The sequence below is a fragment of the Sapajus apella genome, unplaced genomic scaffold, assembly GCF_009761245.1.
Source record: "Sapajus apella isolate SASKATOON/1434 unplaced genomic scaffold, GSC_monkey_1.0 scaffold38, whole genome shotgun sequence".
NCBI lineage: Eukaryota > Metazoa > Chordata > Mammalia > Primates > Cebidae > Sapajus > Sapajus apella.
The window spans coordinates 4643335-4654649 of NW_022436978.1; the positions used below are offsets into that span (position 1 = coordinate 4643335).

Consider the following 11315-nt stretch of genomic DNA (forward strand, 5'->3'; position numbering starts at 1 on the left):
TTGTGTTGTTCCCTTCCCATTTGGGCAGGTCACCTCCAGACTGGCTGCAGGGTTCTTGTCCTCACTTCCCAACTTCTTGGGAATTCACTTGGCTTCTCATTTATCACCCCTTTCTTGTACCCCCCTCCTTTATTTTGGCAGGTGCATGAGAGATAGTTTGGAAGCTTATATGTCTGTAGACATCTTTATGCCCATCTGCCCTCCAAATTTGTAAGACATTGCCCATTGCCTCTAACATTGCTGTTGAGAGGCTCATGCCAGTCTGACCCCTGATTCTTTACACAGGGTCTCTTCATTCTGTCTGGAAGCTTTCACAGTCTTCCTTTTGTCCCTGGTGTCTTGACATTTCACAATGGCAGGCCTTTGTGGTCATCCCCACCAGTGGGACTTAACACTTGCAAACACCTGTTCTTCACTTCTGTGAAATTCCTTGAATTATTTCTTTTAGAATTATCTTTTCTCCATGTTCTGTCTTTATTTCTGGCCCTCTCTTGCATTTTCTGGACTTACCGTTTGTTGTATGTTTTCCCCCTATTTTGTGTCTCCTTGTTTGTTTGGGTTCTTCTGTCTATTTTGAGATTTTCTCAACTGTATTTCCCAATTCTTCTACTGAATGTCGGCAATCGTAAGTTTAGTATCCAGGAGCTCTTTTTTGCTCTCTGAATGTTCTCACCTCTTTTTAGAAAATAACATTCTGTACTTTACTTCATGAATGCAATGTTATCCCTCTGTACTTTTCTTCTGATCTCTGCCTTGTCTCTGTTTCCTCCTAATTCTTCTTTTAGTGGAAAGGCGTTTCATTATTGTGTTCTTGCCCCTGGTGCTGCCTGTAGTTCAGTCTTACATGATAGGAAGTCTTTTGTCTTCCACTGGGCAAGAGTGGGCATGGGGTTAGAGAGGGGACAAGGAGCATCTTCTACCCTTCAGAGGACCTAGGCTCTCTCTCCTGGGGTTCTCCAAGGTCCAGGCACCGTGGGCTGTCATGGTGATTTGGAAGGAGGGGAGAGCAGAAGTAAATTTATCTGTTTAATCCAGAAGTCTCTCAGGTCCCAGTATTACATTTGACTTTACCCATTTGGTAATCAACCTTTCTCCTACTTAGAAATGTCTGTAGCTTTCAACTTTTCTTTTTCACTCCCTCCTTTCCTTCCTTTCAAAAAGCTTTCTTCTTGGCAAATGTACCAATCATATTTCATTAGAGGTCTTTACTTCTCTGGTTCTTTTTTATTGTTGAGTCCTGTGAATTTGATAATTTTTTTATAGATTATTGAACTTTAGATTGACCAACTTCTGAATTAATAAATATATCAGAGTTTAATGTTTATTTTTTAAATTTCTAATTCACTTACTTGAAGAAGAAAGTAACAACAACATTTAAAATGTAAATAGGATAATTAGGTACAGTGTGTTCCAAATAGGATAATTTGGACAGTGTGTTCTTATCCACACAAGACATGATACAGTTTTTATACAATTAGGCCATAATGCTTGCTCTTATGTTTTCCTGTTAGCACAAATGAAAAAGAAAAGGCAGTACCTCTTTTCTGTTATTAAACAAAAGGATCAGGGAACCTTGATTTACGCAATAATCTGTGTCCTCAAAGATAGTTTTAGAAAACCATTGAGATGGTTCACTATAGTTTCTAAAGTGCCCTAACTTGCAGAGGCGTTTCTGTAAGGGGCTGTAATATTACCAAATGGGTACTTGGTTTTGCTTTTAGATGCTCTAACCTTAAAATGGAGACAATTTGGAAATCTAAGGATATGTTAGTTTTTTTTTTTAAACTCTTTGACTTCTCAAGCCTTTGCCAAATGTTTGATCACAGTTTATTATTGAATTATCTGCTACATACATATGGTGTGAATAATCTGTGTTTGAAAATGAGAAAAATTGTACTGTGTCAAATATGAATACTACATAGAAGTAAGAACTAAGCATTAACATAAATTTATTACTGGTGCCAAAGACTTCGCCCCACTAGAAGGACAGCCTATGTTAGCACAAGCATAAACCATCGGAGTAGACAGAGCCACTATTTTTCTGATTGTGATGATGCAAGTGACTATGTGTAAATTTCTCACTCACACAGTCACTGCAGTGAAGTGACAAAAGCTTGGGATCTGGCTTCACATCTCACTAGCTAGGGGAAGTTACTTTCCAGACCTTAATTTCCTAGTCTATAAAATGGGTGGTTAAAGTGCCTACTTAAAAGGGTTTGTTAAGATTCACTACTTCCTTAGAGATGGGCCACTGTGAAATCACTTCCCGACATTTGGTCCTCACCTACTATGTGTGCCTCTGGTATACAGGTTGGCTGGCCCCTGCCAAAGTCAAAGTGGTCTGTCCAATTATAAGTGATATTGGCTCTTTTTTCTGCCCATGATGAGCAACAGGCACCTTCTATGTTAAGATTATGCCTTGTTCAAACAGGAAGGCCATGTCACCTTTGCATCTTCCTGTGTGCTGCTACGCATGAACACACCTAGGTCTACTGACAGTATAGAGAATGTTAGGATATTTAAGATGGGGGGTGATTTGTCGTCAGGCCATTTCCTCCTGCTCTGAGCTTACCATAGGTACAGTATTATGGTCCAGTATTATGGTCCAAGCATTTAAAGTTTTACATCTATGTTGAGATTTTTCCATTTGATTCACAAAGGACTTTTATGTGATGACGTTTTGATTTAGCCCTTAAAGTATAACTCAGCTGTTGTTAACAATTATCTTAACAAAATGAAATGGGGGGTAGAGGTGGGTGGATTACGTCTTGCTTCATTTTTCTGTCCATACCACTTAGGACAGTGCCTAGCATATGGTAGATGCTCAACAAATGTTTGAGTAAATAATTTATAAATTATTTTCATATTTATTAATAAAAAGGGAGAGGTAGTACATATATTTTGTATATCTGCCTGAGTTTTATCCAGTACAATACCTTTGTTATTATTCTAGCTTTTAAGAGTTACAATAAAATTGTGTCTTCTCAATATCATGTAATATGCTGATCAGTTTTAATCTGAGGGATAATGAAGGATTTCTCTATTTGTAAATCAATAGGTAAATAACAGGGGTTGTCTCTTGGGGAGAACATTGTAGGATGATAGAGCAGGAATGGATGGAAGATGATTTCCATGTATTTTTTGTCTTTATTTTTAAAAAACTATGTGTACACATTACTTTCTCAAATGAAAGAAATTTTACCTATATTAAAAGAAAAAATAACTCTTGTATCTGTCCACTGTGGGGATCTGCCTGCATTGAGTAGAACAGGGAAATTACTTATTGATCAGCAAATTGCTTGATTTGCAAGAGGGTTTGCCATGTTTTCTTTCTTCTTTCAAAATACATACTATGATCATGCAAGAATTCAGAGCTAGTCATCTTTTTCTTTGAGCAGTTAATCTTAGGCTATGTCGTTATTTTAATGTTTATTAGTGGTACAACTCGCTCATATAAAGTTCCACAAAGTAATCTAACTCAGGATTTCCTGGGAAGATGGTGAAGTAAGGGAAGAAACCAATAAAAACTGCAAAGAAAAAGGAAAGCAAGGCAAAAACTTTATCAAAGTAAGAAAAAGAAAAGTAAGAAGAAAAGGAGCTGGCAGGTAAGTGGTATCCATTGTATTCTACAGGCATTGAGAAGTTTTTATCTGATATAGCATGTGAAAGGAGAAAGGACAGACCAACTTCAGGAAGACACTAAGAATCAGCCAGTGACTTCCCATCCTGAGTCAAATGGTGGGATGTCATGAGAAATAAATTTAACAAATGCTAGTAGACCACTGCAAATGCTGCTAATTGGAGATCAAAAGCAGACCTAAAGAGGTAGATACTCTTTCTACCTTAGGATTCAGTAACATTCAGAGACTGGGTACACAGACATCACTACAATAAACTGAAAACTTAGGGGTAAACTTCAGGTCTACCAACAATGTTTTATGGAGTTTTCTTTTATTCTCCTTTGGTTTTTAATTAGACATGATTAAATACATGATAATTATAGGGGAAAAGTAGATAAGCTTACAGAAGAAAAATACTGTAAAACCCGGAGAAAAACAGTTAACATTATAAAATGACAATAATGAATAAACAGTGTATCAAAATATATGATTCTGAAGTAAATCACAGAATAAATATGAGATAATGGCCATGAACATTTTTGAAGAAAATAAAGCTATAGTAACTGAAAAATTATGATATTGGCACCAGAATAAATAGATAAATGAAACAGATCATAAAGTACACGAACTGTCAAAAGTATAGATACATACAGATTTGTAGGCCAGGCATGGTGGCTCACACCTGTAATCCCAGCACTTTGGGAAACCAAGGCGGGCAGATCACTTGAGGTCAGTAGTTCAAGACCAGCCTGGTCAACATAGTGGAACCTGTCTCTAATAAAAAATAAACAAAAAATTAGCCAGGTGTGGTGGCACATGCCTGTAATCCCAGCTACCTGGGATGCTGATGCAGGAGACTCTCCTGAACTTGGGAGGTGGAGGTTGCAGTGAGCCAAGGTTGTGCCATTGCACTCCAGACTGGGTGACGCAGTGAGAACTCCATCTCAAAAAAAAAAAAACCCACAAATTTGTGGTAGGCATTTCTTGTAAATGGAAAAATGATTAATTGTGATTAATTAGTTATTAAATATTGCTGGAATAAATGGCAAGCCATTTGGGGGGAGTGGATAAAGTCTCCCCTCTTTTAAAGTATATACTGAAATGAAATTCAGTAAAGTTAAATATATAAAGATAACAAATTAAAGCCATAGGAGGATTGGAACGAATTATAGGTGAATATTTATCCGATCTTTGGGTGAGGAGACCTTGACTGTAAGAATGACACCAAAGAAAGAAACTCTAAGACAAAAAATTCACATGTTGTTCATACTTATGTTGTGTGTAAGGTTCAAGGCTGAGAAGGAACTACGTGTCCACCATTAGATAATTGATTAAATGTTGTCCCATCCTTATAATGGTATATCTTGCCACTATAAATAAAATTGTATGTAAGTCTTTATCCTTGGAAAGATATCCATGACATAGCGATAAGTGAAAATCTTATAAAGGCATATGTATAGGTGTTTGCTTTTGGCCTGGGCAGATATAATCCAATGTTAATACCAATAGTTTTCTCTGGTAATTATGATTTGGGTAAATTATTTCTTTTGGTTTTCTGTATTTCTTTTTTCTTTCTATACTGATTATAGATTTAAATAGTCATGTCTAGTCAAAAACCAAAGGACAAAAAAAATTCTACAAAATAATGATAATAAAATTGGAGAGAAAACTGAGCTTGAAATTTCCCTCTTGACTAGATTAGATAGATAGATTTCTAAGAAGGATTTGGGGACCATCTGTTTTGTTGCGTGATAACTGCATTTCTTTATGTGACAACTTGAATCTGTAATGATCATAAATGCAAATTTCTTTAAACATAAAAATCAAATGTATGTATTCAATCTAAAATACCACTAAAGATCATATTTTTAAATGATAACTTGTTATAGTTGATATTTGACTTATTTATACATTCATTCTTTTTAACCAGTGTTTGTTTTAATTTCTCTGAATTAAGCATCAAAGAGCTGTTTTTAAAATATAAATTTATTATGGAGAGCCAAAGTTACTGAATATGTCTCTTAATGAGTGCTTTGATTAAGCCAATTAAAAACATTTACAAGTTAAAAATGTAATCAAGGAGAGATTGTTTTAGTTTATTGTCCACCAAGAAGCTTAGCTGCCAGCAAGAAAAACCCTCATTTTCTGGGAGAAATTCGCTTCTCCTGCTTTGGGCTCTCCAATGTTTTATCAACTTGGAAAAACAACGTGTTCGTTTTAATAAGTGTGATGGAGTCCTCTGAGCCCATCAGTTTTATCTTGTGAGTTGATAATCTTCTAATGTGAAAAAGGAAGAAATTGGGCTGGGTGGGGGAAAGCACTCAAACTTTCAGAAGGTGGTATGACCACGTGTAATCAGTCTTATATAGCTCTTTATTTCCTAAGTGGAAATCAATAATCATCATTTTGCCTTTGCTTGAAATTGCTTTATACCAAAACCAAAAAAGCCTCTGTTACACCACTTTCTCTCAGTTGCACACAATATAAAAATGCTCTTTAGGCCCTTCCAAAACTGTATACACAGGCTGGCTAGAAGGAATGACTGTGTTTTTTCTTTGGTCTCTCCTCAGCCCAGCTATGTTGTCACTTGGGCTGCACTCTCACTGTCATCACCAGGCCTCTGTCACTGACTCCAGCACTCTCCATCTTAAGAGGTTGTAATTTTTGCTGTATAGCCTTTCCCACAACCCCGCCAAATAATTGCCATTTGTATAAGAATGCCTTAGGATCAGTCATTCATTTATTTAGTATTTAAGTGCTGCTGAACATCTTACAATGTCCAGGACAGCTCCCCACAACAAATAATTTTCCAGTCCAAAATGTTGGCAATGCTGAGGTTGAGAACCCTTCAGTTAAATCAGCGATTTTCTTCAGCATGTCCAGGAACTGCATTGGACATAAATTGATAGAAGAGTGAATGGGATTTCATTTCTCCCGTTGGGGTAAGTTGGCACATGAGAAAAGTCAACCAATAATGACAGTGGCATGAAATGTGGGAGAGGCACATTTGGCACTGAGAGCACAGAGGTAGGAATACTCTGACTGTGCCTTTGGGGCTCAGAGCATTCCAGACCAGCTTTACCACAGCAGACAAGAGGAGCAGGTAGAGTGATGTAGCAGTAGCATAGCAGTGAGGGAGGACATGGCTTATGACATCCAGGAGGAGAGCATAGACAGTGCTGGGCATGGAATCAGGCCAGCAAAGCGGACAGTGTCTTGTCATGAGAGGTCTGATATTAGGTAGTGATCATGTTTAAAAGAGACCAGAGAGACATAATCAAATGCTGCACATGAATTTTGACTAGATTGGGAAAACAGCTATAAAAAAAGACATTTTGGACAAAAAATCTTCCAGAGAGGATTTCACAGCACACTGGTTTGCCAAGATTAGTTTCGTGAATGATTTCTCTCCATTTATTATTTTGAAAATTTCAAATACACAGGAATGCTAAAAAAAAAGTTAAGTGAACAGTTGTATACCTTTAACCCAAATTCTGTAATTGTCATTCATATTTATCATTTTGCTTATATTTGCTTTATTTTTGTATATGTACATGCACATACAGACACAGATAAAAACATAACTTTTAAAAAAATGAACTTCCTGAAAGTAAGGTACAGGCATCAAGGCAATTTACCCTAAATATTTCAGCATACATCTCCTAAGAATAAGTATATGCTCCTATTTAACCACATTGCCATTATCACAGTATGAAAATTAACAAGAACTTTATAATTTCCCCTAACATCTGGTCAGTATTCACATTTCCCCAATTGTCTTCCAAAATGTCTTTTTATAGAAGTTTTTCCTCCTACATCAAATAGGAGGAGCCGGTCAAAATTCATTACATTTGGTTGTTATGCCTCTTTGGTGCCCCTCCCCCCATCCCCCCCTTTTTTTTAAGGATAGTCAAGTACAGTATTGAGAAGGGTTGGGGAAAGAGTGGAACAAGGAGTTTGATCTGTAACTGACCATGAACAATCAATTAAGATAACTCACTGCCTTCAGACCAGCCCCTTTGGTCTCTCTTAAAATTGAACAGTCCCCATCACTCTTTCTCCCCATCCACCATATCAGTTACTTTTTTTCATTTAAAAATTTTTAAGTGTTTTTTTTTTTTAATTTACATACAGGAAAATTCATACTTTTTGAATTTTCTGCCATAAACATTTTAGAGATGGGATCTCACTGTGTCACTCAAGCTGGAGTGCAGTGGCATGATCATGACTTGCTGCAGCCTTGAACTCTTGGGCTCAAGTGATCCTCCTGCCTCAGCCTCTTGAGTAGCATGTCCAGCTTGCTTTGCTTTCTTTTTTCTTTTTTTAAACTTACTCCTCTGTCACTATATTATATTGGAAATTTTGCCTAGAAGCTTGAGATTTCATCATAATATGAGAGTACCTATGGGAGTATATCATTTGTAGGAATGTCATCTGGAAAACTGGTTACTTATGGGAATTTAACACCCTTGATGTTCACCCAGAGGTCCTGAACACTCATCCTCTGTGGCAGAGGGACATGATGAGGTTTTAAATCAAGAGTAGAAAATCTAGACTTGCAAGGAATATTCCGTTTCCTAAGCATAGAATTTTAAAACTTTGTCTCTTCCTAAATGTGAGACATTTTATGGCAAGTAAAAGGAAAAAATAAATGTTATGTTTATACTTGATTTTTTTCCTAATGTTTCTTTTTTAATTGGATATACTCTTTCTGTTAGTTAAAATTGGGATTGAGTGTTTGATGTTTCTATAAATAGGTTTCCAACTGGGGGAAAGTGTTTTCTAAATATTTTCTGGGTCATCACTGCAGTGTTATATAAAAGAAGGAATCATTATAGCATCCTTCTAAAAATACTTTAATGGAAAATTATTCTACAATCAGAATATATCTGTTTAATGATGTAACATTAATAGCTTTACAGTCTTGATTTACAGTGTAATTTATAAATTTATAAACTTAATATTTTAGAGCAGTCTTATAGAAAAATTATGAAGAAAGTAGAATTACCAAATATTGGCCTAACGTAATGGCACACGCCTGTAATCCCAGCACTTTGAGAGGCAGAGGCAGGTGGATAGTTTGAGTTCAGGAGTTTGAGATCAGCCTGGCAACATGGTAAAAATCAGTCTCTACAAAAATCACAAAATTAGCTGTGTGTGGTGATGCACGCCTGTACTCCCAGCTACTCAGGAAGCTGAGGTGGGAGGATTGCCTGAGACTGGAAGGTCGAAGCTACAATATGCCAAGATTGCATCACTGCATTCCAGCCTGGATGACAAAGTGAAATTCTGCCTCTAAATGAGTGAGTGAATGAATGAACGAATGAATGACCATACTCCCCATAGCCCAAACAGGTTCCTGTGTTATTAGCATCTTACATTAATGTGATACCTTTGTTACAATTGATGAACCAATATTGATACATTATAGGTCAGTAGTTTACATTAGGGTTCACTTTTTGTGTTGTATATTCTACGGTTTTGATACATGGATTATGTCATATTTACCATTACAGTATTATACAGAATTGTTTTACTGTCATAAAAATTCCCTGTGGTTTACCTGTTTATCCTGCCCTTCCTCATTCCCCTCAAATTTCTGGCCACCACTGATCTTTGCACTCTCTCTGTAATTTTGCTTTTTTCATAATGTTGGAATCATTCAGTATGTAGCCTTTTAAGATTTCTCTATGTCTTTTCATTCTTTTCATGGTTTGATAGGTGATTTCTTCTTACCACTGAGTAATAGGTCGTTGTATAACTGTATCACAGTTTGTTTATCCATTCATTTACTGAAAGATATTCTAATTCCTTCCATTTTGGGCAATTATGAATAAAGCTGTTGTAAAGTAGAATGCAATTTTAAAAATACATCTGCAATTATTGATACTTCTCTGAAGTTCAGCAGCACCTGCATTTGTTAAACCTTACATTGACTATGCACAGTATATCCAAGAATGTTTCCCAATGGCACTAGCCATCACAGAAGCAGATGATCAAATTCCTTGCCTCATGGAGCTTCCTGTCTATCTAAGAAAGAGCTGGATTATATTTAAAATACATGTTTGTGGGTGTGTGGACTTAAATTTATAAACAGACATATGTGAACCCCTACAAAACTTCTAAAGACTAGTCATTAGAAGAAAATTAAACACTGAGTACAGAAGTATGTTAAGGGATAATGGGAGACTGAAGGCCACAGGCTTCCTTAGTGGGGGCGTCCTGGAGAAGAAACCTTTGACTGTGACACCTGTACAATGACCACCATGCGTCTCTTATTTAGGGTAGCTTCATTTATAAAGGTAAAAGCATTGGTTCTTGGAACTTCCAGAAACCTTCAGAATTTTCACTCCTAACAGTGCAAGTAATGAAACAATTGAACAGGACCTGGAATGTTATAAAAGAGAATAGTGAAATATCTTTGACAGGTCATGTGCCTTCAAATCCTGTTAATTTGATGAATCAGTAGGAGATGAAATCAATATAAACCTGAAGGAATTTTCAGCTTGGCAAATCATTAAAAGCAGCTGTTTGATGTAGTATTGAAAACCCTGCTGAGCACAGTGGCTCATGCCTGTAATCCCAGCACTTTGGGAGGCTGAGGTGGGTGGATCACGAGGTCAGTCAATATAGACCATCCGGGCTAACACTGAAACCCCATCTCTACTGAAAATACAAAAAAAATAGCTGGGCTTGGTGACATGCATCTGTAGTCCCAGCTACTCCAGAGGCTGAGGCAGGAGAATCGCTTGAACCCGGGAGGTGGAGGTTGCAGAGAGCCGAGATCACACCACTGCACTCCAGCCTGGGAGACATAGTGAAACTCCATCTCAAAAAAAAAAAAAAAAGTTAGAAGTTTAGGGAAGAGGTTTGAGTTACCACCACCACAGTCTGACCTGCTGAGATTGCTCAGTTGGAAACCTGGATGCATTCAAGACTACAGTTGGAACATTAGGTGCTGTGAGAATTTTGTAAAGCTTGATTTACATTTAAAGTTTATGTGAGCTCCAGAAATCCCGAAAATTTACACTTTCTTTCTAGAATCCTAGAAAGACATATACAAACATACCATGCACATGGTGGCAGTTCTTCCACTGGTGCAGCCTTTGCTCTGTCACTCTTTAACTCCTGCACAGGAAGCTTCCAATCTTCCAGGACTCTTTCTGTTAAAAGAAAGTGTTGTGAGTCAGAGATGATTTATTCACTCATCTTTTCAGCATTTCCCAAGGGCCCATGTGCCAATAATGTGGTGCACACTGTGGATACCCTGGTAACTGAAACAGTTGTGGAAATTATGAAACCAACTTGTAGAGTAGACCGTATTGTGAAATCCTTAAGGATTACCTACCTACCAGCATAGTGCTCACAGCAATTTTTAAACACATAAGAAATCACTGACATAAATTATGAGACATCATGGCCAAAGCAGGAAAGTAATTTTGCTACGAAAGGGAAATAGTTTGTGGATTGAAAGGATTTATAATTTAAGCTTAAAATATGACCTAGATGCTTACACCATCCAACCCTAGGCACCACAGAAGAGTACTTGCACTCAATGCGAAGAACTCCATCACTGTGATGAAAGCTAAATAAAGTGTCAGTGTTTTCCCATGTAGTTTCATAGCTATAAATTGACTGGAAAACTCTAAATTCATTTGTTTTTTCTTTTTTTTTTTTTTTTTTTTTTTTTTTTTT

The 11315-nt window shown here is 36.9% G+C and overlaps 1 protein-coding gene and 1 long non-coding RNA gene across 11 annotated transcripts in view; one reads left to right on the forward strand and one right to left on the reverse strand.

Moving 5' to 3' along the window:
- ANO10 (anoctamin 10) overlaps positions 1-11315 on the forward strand; it is a 233691-nt gene that overhangs the window by 122949 nt on the left and 99427 nt on the right. The window lies entirely within an intron of this gene.
- The window catches only part of LOC116564780, a 12106-nt gene continuing 8305 nt past the window's right edge, over positions 7515-11315 (reverse strand). The window contains exon 2 of the long non-coding RNA XR_004275087.1: positions 7515-7637. This is a non-coding gene — a long non-coding RNA (uncharacterized LOC116564780). The remainder of the gene's footprint in view (positions 7638-11315) is intronic.